The sequence below is a fragment of the Nyctereutes procyonoides genome, unplaced genomic scaffold (assembly GCF_905146905.1).
Source record: "Nyctereutes procyonoides isolate TBG_1078 unplaced genomic scaffold, NYPRO_anot_genome, whole genome shotgun sequence".
In the NCBI taxonomy this organism is placed as follows: Eukaryota; Metazoa; Chordata; class Mammalia; order Carnivora; family Canidae; genus Nyctereutes; species Nyctereutes procyonoides.
The window spans coordinates 7232622-7247500 of NW_026575040.1; the positions used below are offsets into that span (position 1 = coordinate 7232622).

Genomic DNA, 14879 nt, shown 5'->3' on the forward strand with positions numbered 1-14879 from the left:
TGCTTAATTGGAGGACAGAGTCCAACGAAGACATGGGAGTTGAGGAGAAGGATAGCCAGGTACCCTTCCCCTTGCATGAGCGAGGCTGGCTACAGGATGCCCCAGAGTGGCTCCTCTCTGAATGAGCCCAGGTGGGAGGATTTAGGAGCCTACAAGGAGGGAGAAGTCCAACTGATGCAAATCTGTCAATCTCACAGGCACTTTCAGGAAAGTGCCTAAGTGTCCCTAAAAGGGCAGAGGGCTGGGACTTCACCCGCCTGCGGAACAGGTGGTCCTGCTTTTGCCCTTTCGGAAAAACATATGGATGGCGGGGGGAACTCAGCCTGAGACTCCCCCTGTGCAGTGCCCCGAGCCACCCAGCTGTGAGGGTGTGGGGTCCTCCCCACACACCATTTGCAGGTACCTCTAAACACGGACAGCGCCCAAGACTGTATCTCAATGCACTCTCAGACACTCTCAGCTGGAGCTCACACCACTGTTTTGTGTGCCAGTAGGATGGGGAAAAAATGCTGCCAACGATAATCAGGAGATGACATCACTGATTGGAAATGAATCCTGATTTCAGAGCTTGTAAAACAACAACATGCAGGAATTGATGAAATACAGAAATTGTAAATGAGCGACTGGCTTGGGTTAATTTGCAACAGCTACTCTTTTCATCTTCTTACTCTGCTCTTTAAAGGGATCATTGAAGTCTCCGTTATAACAAAACCAGTTCTTGCAGTGGGAGACCATATACCTGGGAATAAGTCTCAACCTGTGTTACACTTTTGCGCCTAAATTTCAATCTGTATTACATTTTCTATCTCTTGTTTTTTTATTTTTTATTTATTTATGATAGTTACACAGAGAGAGAGAGAGAGAGGCAGAGACACAGGCAGAGGGAGAAGCAGGCTCCATGCACCGGGAGCCCGACGTGGGACTCGATCCCGGGTCCCCAGGGTCGCGCCCTGGGCCAAAGGCAGGCACCAAACCGCTGCACCACCCAGGGATCCCCACATTTTCTATCTCTTTGATTGTGTGTGTCAGGTGCCTTCTGGATGGATCCCAAACAAGCATGAATGGGGTCAGTTTCAGGTTATAGTGTCTCCCCCCAAACCGCCCATACAGCCAGCTAATTGTTAAAAAATAAAGGAATGCAGTGGCCCTGAGTATGAAAAACTCTAGATGGACCCAATCATTATGCCACTTCCTCTTTTCTGAAAAAAATTATGCTGGAAAACAAAAAACTCATAGTCAGGCATATGTAGCAAAAACAAAGAAGGCTGTTTGGTAGGGGATTTTTCCCATGCTTGCTTTAGAAAACTAGAAACACGAGATCAGGAAACTCCTGAGAGGTCTCTAATCCAAGTTACCACTGGATGCATGAATTTCATCAATGGCATTTCAGACAAGACATGATACATTTGACCCGAAGAAGCAACGTTAACATAGGGAGTTTAGGTTTCATGAGAAGACAGTGGAGAAACCTGGAGAGAGGACAGGGGCCACATTTCTGCCCATACTGGTGTGTTCTGAATGCTGATGGCCAGGTCCCAGCTTTCTGGGCATGTCAGGAGGCTGCTGGCTACAGAGCAGCTGCTGGAAAGGCTTGCTCTGAGCCAGCTGAGAAGCAAAGACAGGACGGGGGCTGGCATCTGGGGCCCACCTCTGATTCCCTTCTTCCTCCTGCGGCTCCTGTCTAGGTCTCCTTCATGTTAACCGGAAAACAGCACAGAGCCCAGGAGGTGACCCAGTCCACCACTCTGCCAGGAGGCCCCTCCCAGAGAACCACCAAATGGTCCTTGCCAGCACAGAGAGTTGAACTTGCACTAGGGAAGGTGAGGAATGGGGTGGGCAGAGTCTAAGAGCAGCCTCAAGCTGCCTTCAGACTTCTGCTTTACCTTAAAAAAAATGCATATGAAAATTAAAATTTTCTGTGCATCAAAAGGTATTATCAAGAGACTGGAAAACAAAATGGGGGAAATACGGCAAACCATATATATGGTGAGACTTATATCCAGAATATATAAAGAACTCTTACAACTCAACAAGAAGTCAATTTAAAAATGGGCAAAGGACTGGAATGGACATTTCTCCAAAGAACACATACACGTGGCCAATAAGCACACGAATACATGTCAGCATCAGGGGCACCCGGGTGGCTCAGTGGTTGAGTATCTGCCTTTGGCTCAGGTCGTGATCCTGGGGTCCTGGGATCGAGTCCCGCATGGGGCTTCCCGCAGGGAGTCTGCTTCTCCCTCTGCCTGTCTCTGCCTCTCTGTGTGTCTCTCATGAATAAATAAAATCTTTTTTAAAAAAAAGAAAAGAAAAACAAATGCGAGCCAACATAAAAAAAAAAAAGAAAGAAAGAAAAACCTGGACTCCAGTTTCTCTTGACAAATCTGAAGGTCAAGTTCACATATAGCGACAACTTGCTGTTCCTTCTCTCCGAGTAAGTGGGGTAGGTGCAGTCGGATTCTCAGCAGACCCCCCACTCCTGCCGGGTTCAGCCCAGAGCTCTGCATTTTGGGCTCTGCTGATCAACGTCAGGTGTCTGATCACAGGGTGCCAGGGACTCAAGGTGCCCATGTCCCACAGGCTGGGAAATGATGACACCCAGGAAGGGAGTGGGATCAAGGAGATTCCAGTCGAGTTGAGTTTGATTTGCACAAATTTGCAGTTTAAAAATATGTGACCACATCTTGAAGCAGAGATCAAGGGTACAGATGGATTTAGGAAGCAGAGAGAGGTGACTTTCAAAGGTGCTCCAGAAGGAGAAGAGCAGATGAAGATCCAACAGATGAGAAAAAGTCAGGTTCATGGCACTGATGGAGCAAAACTGACAGACTGGAGGGTGAGCAGCAGGAGCAGTGATTGAGAGGATTTGCCCGGTACCTCAGTTTCCCTGGCAGGGCAAGGGTAGGAACCGTGAGAGAAAGGGGTTAGCCGGTCTGGAGGACGGTGGCCAGTATTGAGGGGCAATGTTGGGGAACCAGCCAGGCGAGAGGTGGGGAAGTTGGGCGTAGCTGCTGGTAGACAGGGTGCTCCTCCAATACACCTGGGTTAAAGTCACCCATCCCCCTGCTCCCCCTGGGGAGAGCTGCCCGGGGCAGGGGGCGGAAATGGAGAGCCAACAGGAACATGCTTGGCCACCTACTTATTCATTCAGCACCCATTTACGCAACACCCACTATGTGTCCAAGAGACCACGTAGGCAATGGGGACGGACCCTTCTATCCTGTAAGAGCTCACATTCTAGTGCAGACGATCAGCATTGACAAGTGACACAAAACACATCTGATGGTTAGGACCATGAGATGCTTCTGGGGGGTGGGGGTGGGGCCACAGAGGCGGGGCGTCACATCAGAGAGTCAGGAAAGACTTCTTGAGACATGAAGCTTGAGCTAAGTGTTGCAGAATAAGCAGGAGTGCAGCTGCTGTGGAGGACAGAGAGCGCCCTAAGCTGAGGGTGCAGCAGGGGCCAAGGCGCGGCGGAGGGAGGCACAGCACACATTCGGGGAGCTGTCCACCGTTCAGCATGGAGGTGGCGCAGGGGATGGAGTGACCGGTGCCCAGCACGGAGCCAGGAGAAGAGCCCAGATGAAGGCTCGGGGTGCACCATCTGAAGGCCTTGAGAATGAATGCACCGGGGCTGGGGAGTCGCAACTGCAGGTCTCAGGATGGTGACAGGGGAGAGGCTGGCAACCTAAGGCACGGTAAGGAGAAATCTGAGTGGCGGACGCAAGACCATTTCAAATCCCAGCTCCATCATTTCATGTGTGCCCTTGGACCCATCACCTAATCACTTCAACTTGAATTTTCTTATCAGCTAAATGAGGATAATGAAAGTATCAATGACTCTTGTGAGGCTGAAAAACCATCTACCAGATAACAAGCACTCAATAAAAAGTGGCTATTAATGCCACCGCAACCTAAGCCACCTCCGTTCTGCATTAACACTCACTCCCTCATGCTCCTTCTGCCCTGGGTTTTGTAATTTTGCTTGAAAACCCACTGTTTCCTCTCGGGCCCTGACCCACCTCCCGGGCTGGAGGTGTAGCTAATGGGCGCTCCACGTGCGGGGTTGCCATGGTGACCTCCCAGGGTGGCTTTAGGACTCAGTGAGAGAACCAAGCCCTTCCTTTGTTCCAGCTAGCCCAGCTATCCTAGATACTTACTGCTAGGTGATTATTGCACATCTGAAAAAGCTGAATGATATTCTTTAGCACATTGTGAGAGGTTGGAGACAATCCAAATTTCTGGCAATAGAGAGCTGGCCGGCTAAGTTATGGTACAGCCATGCAAAATTGCACTGCTCGGCTGTTAAAAAATGTTACAGATCTGTGGCTACTGACAGGAAACGGTGTCATGACATGTTGTTAAATGAAAAAAGCAGGTTATGGAGCAGCATAAATCTTGTAACACCATCCATATAAAACTGTGTTACATTTAACTGCTTGTATTTATGGACAGAAAAGCGTTTGGGAGGATGCCCCCTATGTGTTCACAGTGGCTCCTTCTAGATGGTAGTGGTTAGCCCTAGGGATTTGCTTTACTCTTTTCCTCCTTTTCTATGACACCAGAGTTTGCCCACTATGAGCATGTGCATTTTCCCCCCCAAAGCAAGAATACTATTAAAAAGAAATAAGTGAATGAGTCCCCTCCAACCCTTGGAAAATCTTGGAGAAATTAGTATTGTGAGCCAATCCATGGCTTGCAATGACGAGCCTTTCGTCATACACCCACCTGAGAATCTTGTATCTGAGCCTCCCTCCATGTGCCCCAACCTGACTGCTGCCCCAGGGGCAACCCTGGCCTTGCAAGTCCCATTCATAATAAGTGGGGCACAGGTCCATAAAACCAAATAGCTCCTCCATTTTGGGAAAGCCACCACATACCCCAAGCTGCAGCTTAAGGGGGCTCCCTCTGTTATGACCATGGTGAAGGTGGAGGTGGGCGAGGGTGTCCTGCATCGGGAACACTAGGAGGTCATCAGTTAATGGACACATAGTGAGCACTTTGTCTGTGCCAACCCCGGAGATCCACGGAGTTGAAGACAGACCTAGGCCTGCCCCCAACGTGCGGGACCCCTGGTCTAGTGGAAGGCTCTAGGAAGGGCTTGCAAATCCAAATGACTCCTCATGGTTCCTACAAGGCTCTGCTCTCCTGACTCATGGTCTGAACTTTATGTTCCTACAACAGTCATGGGATCTCTGCCAGAGGGTTCTAGAAGACCCCGCTCCTTAGCATATCCTCAAATCCTCTGCCCACCCAGCCTCAGCATCACCTCCCATCAGTCTCACCACATGCCCCACACCTCATCACATCCCATCACTCCTCCCTGTCCTTGAATGTTCCATACTTTTGCACTTGCTGTTTACTAGGAGAAGAACACCTCTTCCTCCACTTTCTCTTCTTGAGGAAATTGTACCCATTCTTCAAGGCTAAACTCAAGTACCACTTGCAAGTCTCTATCATCCCATCTGCACACTTCACAGTGAAATGCCAGTGCGCTGGCCGCCCCACAGTCAAGACTGGGTGAGTCGGCCTGGTTCCTGCTATGTCCACGGTGCCCAGCCAGGGCAGTATCACTGTTGACTGAATGCATGCTTGCTGAACAACTCATGACTTCTGCTGTCTATCACACTCTGAACCCCAAAGGCAGGAACTGGCCCATTTGCCTGGAACCTTCGGTCCAGCAGTTGCCAGGCTCTATTGGAAAATCCTGTACCTCAGTGCCAAAACAGTGTCTTTTCGCTTGGTCCAAAATGTTCACTTCAGAATTTTTAAGATCTAAAATCTCATACCAACTGTAAAAAAAAAAAATGTATGAGACAACTGGGGGAAATCTGAATGCTGGATATTTTATGACAGTGAGAAATGATCAATTCTTAAGGTGTAATAATAGAACTACAGCTGTGTTTTTTAAAGAGCCTTTTTCATTGAGAGATGTATAGGGAAAGAATTACAGATGAAATGATGTCTTAGATCAGCTTCAAGAGAATCCAGCTGGGAGCAGGGGTGGTGGGTGAGGGTAGAGAGGAAGGAGGATTGGCCATGCGTCGCTCAATGTTGGGGTCAGGTATGGAATTTTTTTATATGTCTCACTTTTTGTGTATGTTTTTAAATGGAGACACTCACAATGTCCAAAAAAACAACCCACCCTGAAATGTGATACGTCTTGAGTCCTTCTCAGGATTGCATGGCAGTAAACCAAGCAAAACTCTGTTGCAAGAATAATTACTACCCTGTTTGCTGAATTTCCTAACATGTGGAATACCAACACGACAGTTCTAAAACTAATACAGGAAATGCTGCATCAGACTATTCATCTGAACAAGATAAAACCAAAGAACTTGAGGGCAAACCGGAAATGCTTCAGGAACAAGAACTATGGCTCCTTATAAATAAAAGACAGCAGTCCCTGAAAAAAAGCCAAAAGGCCTTGTCAGCGGAAAATATTTGAAGATATCTCACAAATCTATCTTCTCACCATTCCCCAGCTAGGGTAGAGCCAGGAAAAGTTTTTTCTAGAAAGTTTTGTAGGGGGAAAAAAAAAAACCCCATACTTGAGACACAATGATATCACTAATATACTTTTTTAAGATTCTGCTTTAGGGCAGCCCGGGTGGTTCAGCGGTTTAGCACCACCTTCAGCCCAGGGCGTGATCCTGGAGACCCGGGATCGAGTCCCACGTCGGGCTCCCAGTGCATGGAGCCTGCTTCTCCCTCTGCCTGTGTCTCTGCCTCTCTCTCTCTCTGTGTCTGTCATGAATAAATAAATAAAATCTTAAAAAAAAAAAAGATTCTGCTTTAAAAAGGGATCAAACAGGGGCACCACGGTGGCTCAGTCGGTTAGGCATCTGCCTTTGGCTCAGGTCATGATCCCCGGGTCCTGGGATCGAGTCCTGCATTGGGCTCCCTGCTCAGTCTGCTTCTCCCTCTCCTGCTCCTCCTGCTTGTGCTTTCTCTCTGTCAAATAAATACAATCTTAAAGAAATCAATAAAAATTAAAAGCGATCAAATAATATTTCATCTTCAATTTTTCTTGATTGGATTTGGTGTTTTTGAAGTGTGTAAGCTTTTAATGTTTTCATTACTTCATTTTTGTTTATCTGTGAATTGAGGCTAGAACTATAATGTCTATTTTTATAAATTTTACATTCGTCTTAAGGCATTATATATTTATATATTACACATTTACATATTTTTAATTATTAAATATTTGGTTTTGCTGACTTAAAATATTTTTAAAGACTTACTTATTTGAGAGACAGCGAGCGTGTAAGTGGCGGGGGACGGGGGCGGGGGGCAGAGGGAGAGGATCTCAAGCAGACTCCACGCCCAGCAAGGAGCCCTCCACGGGGCTCCATCCCAGGACCCATGGGATCATGACCTGAACTGAAACCAGGAGTCAGACACTCAACCAACTGAGCTACTAAAGGGGTGTGCCCATCTTAAATTTTTAAATACCTGCTTGTAAAATGTATAAAATACATGTGACGTAAAATAACATTTCGGTATTATGGGATGCATGGAGTAAGAGGGTTCTGGCTCTTTCACTCCAGTAACTATCTCCACATTTAGTCAAAGCTGGACTGATGGGTTCCAGGCATGTAGTATAGAGTTCCTCAACTCAAGATGCACCTTAGAACCCCCTGGAAAGCTGTAAAACATACTCCTTCCCTGGGCCCACCATAGCTCAACTAAGGTAAGTTCTCCAAAGGTCAGGGAGGGAAGGTGAAGCCCAGTGACCACAAGCACAGCCCGAGTTGAGACTGCTGAGATTTTAGTCCAAGGTGAGAGCAGAGCCCACCCAGAGCTGGTCTGCCCTGAGCTCTGCAGGGTGAAGACCAGGGTGTCCGCACCTCAAAACTCACTGGCCTCCAAAATGGGTGCATAGACGGGTTCCTCCCCCACCCCTTTGGGAAAGTGTAAGTCTCTGAGAGGTCAATGGAAGGTGAATGCAGGCCCTAACTGTCGGGGTCAAATGTCAGGCTGCTGGAGGATGCACGATCCCATCTTCACGCTCTTCCCAAGCCTCTAATCTGATCAGAAACTTAAAGTCTGAGATAAGGCTGTCAGCCTACAAGAGAGCCCAGACCACAGGAGGAAGGAAAGGGGAGGGACCCGGTGAGGATGAGGCACCCAGCACCTTCCCACATCCTGGAAAAGCAGGTCTGGAACCCCAGAGGAGGCCTTGCAGCCCCTGAGGTCAGAACTAAGACCCCCAGAGGGGTCCTTCTGAGAGGCGGGCTTCAGCTCATGCCACAGATGCAGTGCCCTCCCCCCCCAAGGGGAGGAAGGCCCGCTCCAAGGATAGTGACTCCCCACCTGGAAATGTCCACGTGGGGCCCGGGGCACCTACCATGAGGAAGAGGGTGAAGCCAGAGATTGAGACAGGGGCCTGCAAACCTTCTTTCATATTAAGTCCCAAACCCAACTGTGCATCCAAAGAACCCAGAGCTTAAGGCTAAAAACATAGAACAGACCAGGTGAGCCCACCTTAGGCTTCTGGAGTCGGGACCCTCAGTGGGGGCCACCTGGAAACCAGCCTGGTTATCAGGCTCCCACACTGACTCCCAGGCAAGGCCCAGTCCTGGGATGACTGTCCTGAGCCTCTGGGACTGTCCACCTCCACGCAGCCTCGGTCCACATGGGTGACAAGGCACTCCAAGCCCAAAGTGAGCAGAAGCATGGGGAGTTGGGGACCAGGGGCGGCAGGGAAAGGTGGCAAACGTGTGCCCAGAGGAGACAGGCCAAGTGGGAGAGGGTTCAGCGATGGGCCCCAAGGGAGGTGAGTTTTGGATTCAATTCCCCATTTCCTCCGGTGTAGGTGCCCACAACTCGGTCCTTGCTGAGCAGGTTTAAGAATGCACGGCTGCCCTCAAGGAGATCCCTGCTTTCTGTGGAGACAGACACAGTGATAAAGTGTGAGGGCAAGAAAGGAGACCGACTTCTCAGAGGGGCCACCGGCCTCAGGGACACGCTCAACTTGGTGATTCACAGGTGCCTTGACGGCCACACGTCCACCCCTGAATCATTACCTGTCCACCCAGTCATCCCTCCGGATGCACTGCTCGCTCCCCTGCCAGACGCTGCCCGTCTGCAAGGTCCCTGATGCCTCCCAGGAACCCTGCACAGTGCCCGACACGCTGGGGAGAGCTCAGGGGAAAATGTGCTCCACGGTGCAGGGTTGTTCAGAGAAGGGGCCCCCGGGTATTCAGGGAGGGCTCCCCGAGGGAGGAAGCGGAGCTTGGGAGGGCAAGGGCCAGCTTGGGCAGAGGAGAGAAGGTGCCCCACAGAGAGAGGAAGTGTAAAGCAGAGAGGCCAAGGCAGGAAAGCAGGCGGGGGCAAAGCGGTGGTGCTGAATCCAGAGGGAGAAGAGTGGGGGAGCAGGAAGGGGCAGGGGGGGCACGGGGAGCTGCCAGGTGAGCTTGGAGCCACCTCCCTCCCCAACTTCCTTTTCACATGATTCGAGTTCAGGAGCCACTTTCCTCAGCAATCATTAACCCTGTGCTTCCCACCCGGGTCTGGGGGGGCTGTCAGCTGATCAAACTGGGGGAGAACCAGCGGGTGGAACCAGCGCCCAAAGGGCACAGCCTGCAGGTGCCAACGCAGTGGTGGATGGCAGCGAGGAGCCAGGGAAGGGTGAATGGGCAGGAGGAAGAGGTCTGCGTGGGGCAGGGGGGCCCTGGCATGCGCCCCACACCCTCAGCTGACCAGAGGACACTGAAGGTCAGAGAAGGACAGAGGGCCCAGACGGGAAAGGGTGTGACTCCTAAGTGGCCCCACAGCCAACAGGAGCTCAGCTAGGCAGGGGTCTCCAGCGCACAGGACACACACCATGGTTCCCACTGGTGACAGGGGAGTCGGGGCTCTGGAGTCAGGTCGACCCGGCTTTGAGTCCCAGGGCCTCTTTCGGCCTCAACTTTTCTCCTCTGTGAAATGGGTACAACGGTGATTTGAAGCCCCATTTATTGAGCACTTGGTCTATTCCAAGCCCTTCCGGGTATTGTACTGTCCACGGAATTTTCACAGTATATGGCCCTGGGGGGTGGGGGGCACTTTTATAATTCCCCAGAGTGACTACCTCTCTGGTCTGTTTTGGGCACGACCAGGAGCCAGTGTGTAAGCATGCGGCATGCGGGGGTGTGCAGGGGTCCCGCGCCATCGCCATGTCCTGACGGAGGCCATCCCCTGTTGAGTGGCCACGGCTACAGGGCAGCTCGCAAAGCTGACCCTTCTCCTCGCCGGAATGGCATTTTTCCTGCTAACCCAATCTCAGAGGCCATACATCCCTCACTATCTGAATGCAGAAGTGGATTAAGAGCCCCAGTGGCTGACATGTGACACAGGTCATTATTCTAGCATCATGAGGCACAGGCTTCTTTCAAGGACCGAGGCAAAATGCATTATTCAAAAACCTCTGAAAAACGGGAAGAACAGGTCCTTCCAGATCAAGCCCCCAGACTCTGCAGAGCTCGGGAGGGCAAACACCTGCTGCCCCCCAGATTGCCTCCGGGGCTCCAGCTGGCCTGGGCTCCTGCCCTGGGATCCACCCAGAACCCACCAGAACCCACCAGAACCCGCAGCATGGAGCTGGCAAGCAGGTGGCCGTGGGAAGGGGGGTCTGACCTGGCCCTGAGCTCTGGGCCTCCCTTCCCGGCTGGTGTGCAAATGGATTCCCTTTGCCCTGCGAGGGACACCAAGCCCCTACATGAAAAGTGAGAAGGAAAAAAAAAAATCATTTTCATGCTTAAACCCCTTCTCCCGACCCACGTCCTCACGGCGTCCCACAGGGCACTGCCGAGGTGGAAACACACTTGGAATAAGGGTCTCTGGCGCCTTGGCCCCGGCCACCACCTGCTTCGGCGTCTATGTGAGGAGGTAGGAGCGTGATCCCCTGAACACTGTGAACTTCACCATTACAGATTCATTTGTTTGGGTCTTAGGAGGGAGGGCCTGAGGTACATTCTGGAACACTGGGGCCAGGGGAGGTGTCATGGGGATCAGCTGAAATTATTCGAGACAATTCTTTTCCTCTTACTTTTTGTACCGAGGTCCACATCTTCCTCCCTGAGCCAAGTGAAGGGACCTCCACAACCACTGGCAGCCATGGCGCTCCAGGGGGGTAATCGGAGCGGGGACCCCAGCCTCAATGGGCCCGTCACGCACAGCCAGTGGGAAGGAGCCCCAAGACCTGGCTCACGTCGGACTGAGCTGTCCCTGGGAGGCCCAGGGGACTCGGAAGCAGCCGTGTGACCTGCCCGGGCCTCCGTTTCCTACGGCAGCGTGAGCATGTGAGAGGTGACACGCCTGCCCGCAGCAGCAGGCACTCGGGGAGTGGTGCCCAGGGCAGGCCTGGCCACCACCAGGTCACCCACAGAGGCCCCAGCCCCGCGCCCTCACGCCGGGGCCCCAACAAGGCTGGCTTTAATGGAACGAGGCCCACCTTATCAGGTGAGGGCCTTTCCTTTGAAAGGCAAACCTGGGGCCCTGAGACAACGCAGGGTGGGTGTCCCCACCCCCTGCTCCCTCCCATCTGGCCCGGGCTGGGCCCAACAGCCCCCTTCGCCCCAGGAATTCCCTTCCTCAGACCCCTCGTCTGCTCTTTTCAGACCCTCAAGGAAATCGTAAGGAGGTAAGTAAAGGCACCTCAAAGGCAAAACTTCTCTTCTCCAAGGAGAGACGCCAGGTGTGAGACCCAGACCCAGGACGTCCAGCCGCAAGCAGGTGGCCGTGGGATCACACAGCAAGCTGGTCCCAGGAAAATCCAGAAGCCCCCAGTTTTGTTAAGCAACATTCCAACATTGAAGCGTCTGTTGGACTTGGAAGAACTGTTCAGGACATTAAAGATTAAGCCAAACCGGAAGGATGGAGGAGGAAGGGGGACCAAGGAGGGCAGAGCTGTCACTTTCTCCCTCCCACATCCTCTCTCCAGCCTCGCCGTTGAGCCAAGCATTTCATCCCCCTTCACACAATTTCCTTTTTTTTTTTTTTTTTTGGTCACTTACATTTTTCTTTCTTTTGGAGCCATCAGTCAGGTTCTAGAGAGGATATGTACCCCAAACGTCCAAGAACTGAATTACTGACATCCCACATTTCAGAAACCGATGCCCTCCCCCTGCCAGCACCCTCACTTTCTCCCAGCTGCAGGTCCCACCTCTGCTTTTGGAAGGATGCTTGCCCTCCCCCGCCCCCCAAAAGCTTCACGGAGCCCAGATCTGGGGAAACACTGGTTTCCTGCCCTGGGGGCAAGCAAAGGGTACTGGGGAGGCAACAGACCCACACTGGATGTTTCAAGGCCTCCCAGAAGGGCAGGGTCAGAGTCCATGCCCAGTCCACTGAGCTTGAGGGTCCCCAGAGCTCCCCTGCAAGCAGAGACGGTGCACCATGCACAGCACCCCCGCCCCCCCCCACACACATGCTGACAGAGTTCCTGGGGCTCCGCTGCCTCCTGTCCTTCCCATCCCAGCTCACCTGTCGACCCCAGGGTAGCCATCACCATCCTCCTGCCCCCCCAGAGGACTGACCCTCAACCTCCCGGCACTGACGGCTGCCTGGTAGACTGCCAGAAACGTGGGGCCTCCTCGCCAGACCTCCTGTCCCCTCCTTTCCCCTCTGCCACCTTTTCCACACCCACTGTCTGCTTGAGCTCTTCCTCTTTCTAGAAGTCTGTTCTGCCCACCACAGCCCAGCTGGCTTCCCTTTATTCTGTGCACTCACAGCTGGGCCTACATAACACGTTGGTGAATCATTACCCGGTGTCTTTCCTGGGGGGGCGGGGGGCAAAGCAAATACAACACGATTCTAAGCCCCGTGGTACACGGCCCAGTTCAGTTCATCAGAACCAGATAGGCGCCTGCCGAATATGAGATTATTGCCCCACAAATTCCACCCTCAAAAAGGTAAATAACTCTCCAGGCAACAATAAAGAAACCACAATGTAGCATGAGTAATTGCCAATTGTGTGCACGGGTTTATGAACTCCCTTTGGACTCGGTGTCTTGGGGCACAAAGGACCAGGATCCAGGCCAACATTATTAGAAGAGGCAATTTCTGGGGATCCCTGGGTGGCTCAGCGGTTTAGCGCCACCTTCAGCCCAGGACATGATCCTGGAGTCCTGGGATCGAGTCCCACATTGGGCTCCCTGCATGGAGCCTGCTTCTCCCTCTGCCTGTGTCTCTGCCTCTCTCTCTCTCTCTCTCTCTCTCTCTCTCTCTCTCTCATAAATAAATAAAATCTTAAAAAAAAAAGAGGCAATTTCTGCCCCTGATCCCCAAAAACAGATTCTGGGTGACCTGCGGCCGCGTGGGCCGGGCCCCCAGCAACAACGGGGCAGTGCCACTGCCAGCCAGTCCACGTTTGCTGCTCTGTTGGCCGTGTTTCGAAGGCTGTTTGGTCCTCAAGGATTCTCTCCTCACTTCAAATGCCACTTGAAACTCAGAACCAGTTGGCGGGTGTGGCATCTGACCCTGAGGGAGAGAAGAGAAGCTCTGGAAGACAGGAGAGGGTGTTCGTGGAGGAGGATGGGGGGGCACCCGGCCGCCTTGCCACCAGCAGAAAGGTGGGAGCAGGGTGCTGGTGGCGGCCCGGGAAGGGAGTGAAGGCAAAGAGCTGAGTTCACCCAGGGACGGGTGGTGTCAGTGGACATCCAAAGGGAAGGGGCGGGCGGGTCTGCTGTCTTAGCAACAGTGGGGCTGGACCACCTGGCACCTTTGAGACCCTTTATCAGCAGCAGCCCCGCCCGGAACACCCAGAGGGAGTTAACACAGAGTCAAATCATTTCTGGGAATTAAAAAACTGCAAACAGTACCCCCAGGCCCTGCCCTGCATCATGGACCCAATTGTTTCTCCCTGCACCGTCCCCCCACATGCTCATCCCTGCCTCCTCTCCTATCTTTCTCTCCACCCTCAGTTCTCACCACTGCCCACGCTGAGGGGCACACACTCCTCCAAAGACACTCCCCTGTGCCTCCTAATGTGCACCCCTGCCATCCCCACCTTGAGGCCTCTCTTCGTCTCCAGGCCACCTCCTCCAGGAAGCCCTCCCTGAGAGCCTGCTTATTTAACCACCCACCCATAAGCCTGCAGTCTGTGGACCCTTATACTCTGTCCCTGCCCTAGGGCACTGCTGTCTCACCTGTACACACAGGATTTTAGCTTATGGAGGTGACCAAGTGACGCACAGAGAGGCTAATGCCATTGAAAGAAGATTTTCCTTACTTCCATTTCCTGAGAGGGTGTGTGTTACACCACGCGGGGCCACATGGAGAGGCACCAGCGCTGCTCAGGAGGCAGGGGGGAAAGAGGGGAATCACAGGCCACCGCCTTTATTAGGGGCTCCGTGGGGAAAGGCGAGGCAGGGCAGGGTGATTAGCTTACGGCTGGCTAATTCGAGCGGTTCGGGTGGGCTTCGGGGCAGAGGGGTTGTTCCTAGTGGTCTGGTGGTTGGGCCCGGGTGGCTCAGGGCAGGAGACGTTGGTGTGGTGTCAGAGCAAGATAAAGAAAACTCCAGATCACAGGCAAGATCTAAGCAACTGCCGCCGTTAGGCTGGCCCCGCGACAACAGACAGACACAGAGACCGGGAAAGCACCCCGCACCATCACCCGCTGCCCCCCTCTAGCTGTTTCCAGGGCTTGCTAAGCCAATTGCTCTCCCCTAATACCACCATTCTCCTGCCCCTCTAACTTTGTGACACCTCGTGGACACAACCCCATCCCTGGAGGCACTCAGCCATCTACCCGGCAGCTTCCTCCCTCCCCGTCAGCAGAGAGGAGTTTCCCAATCTGGAACCCACCCCAAGGCTTCCTCAGGGACCTCCATGCCGGGGACCGGCCACTCGCATGACTCACTTCATCAGCATCCGTAATTCTTTTTTTTAAAAGATTG

The 14879-nt window shown here is 52.6% G+C and overlaps 1 protein-coding gene across 8 annotated transcripts in view; it reads right to left on the bottom strand.

Annotated features, from left to right (window-relative positions):
- Nucleotides 1-14879, bottom strand: part of PAQR5 (progestin and adipoQ receptor family member 5) — a 71079-nt gene that overhangs the window by 44773 nt on the left and 11427 nt on the right. The window contains exon 1 of one of the 8 annotated variants that reach the window (XM_055319731.1): nucleotides 12519-12537. The exons of 4 other annotated variants lie outside the window; for them this stretch is intronic. The gene's annotated coding sequence lies outside the window, so the exon portion shown is untranslated. Of the gene's footprint in view, nucleotides 1-11640; nucleotides 11816-11999; nucleotides 12018-12465; nucleotides 12486-12518; nucleotides 12538-14879 lie in introns of those variants that run through there. 3 more of the 8 variants (XM_055319728.1, XM_055319730.1, XM_055319724.1) reach the window with 3 other exon arrangements.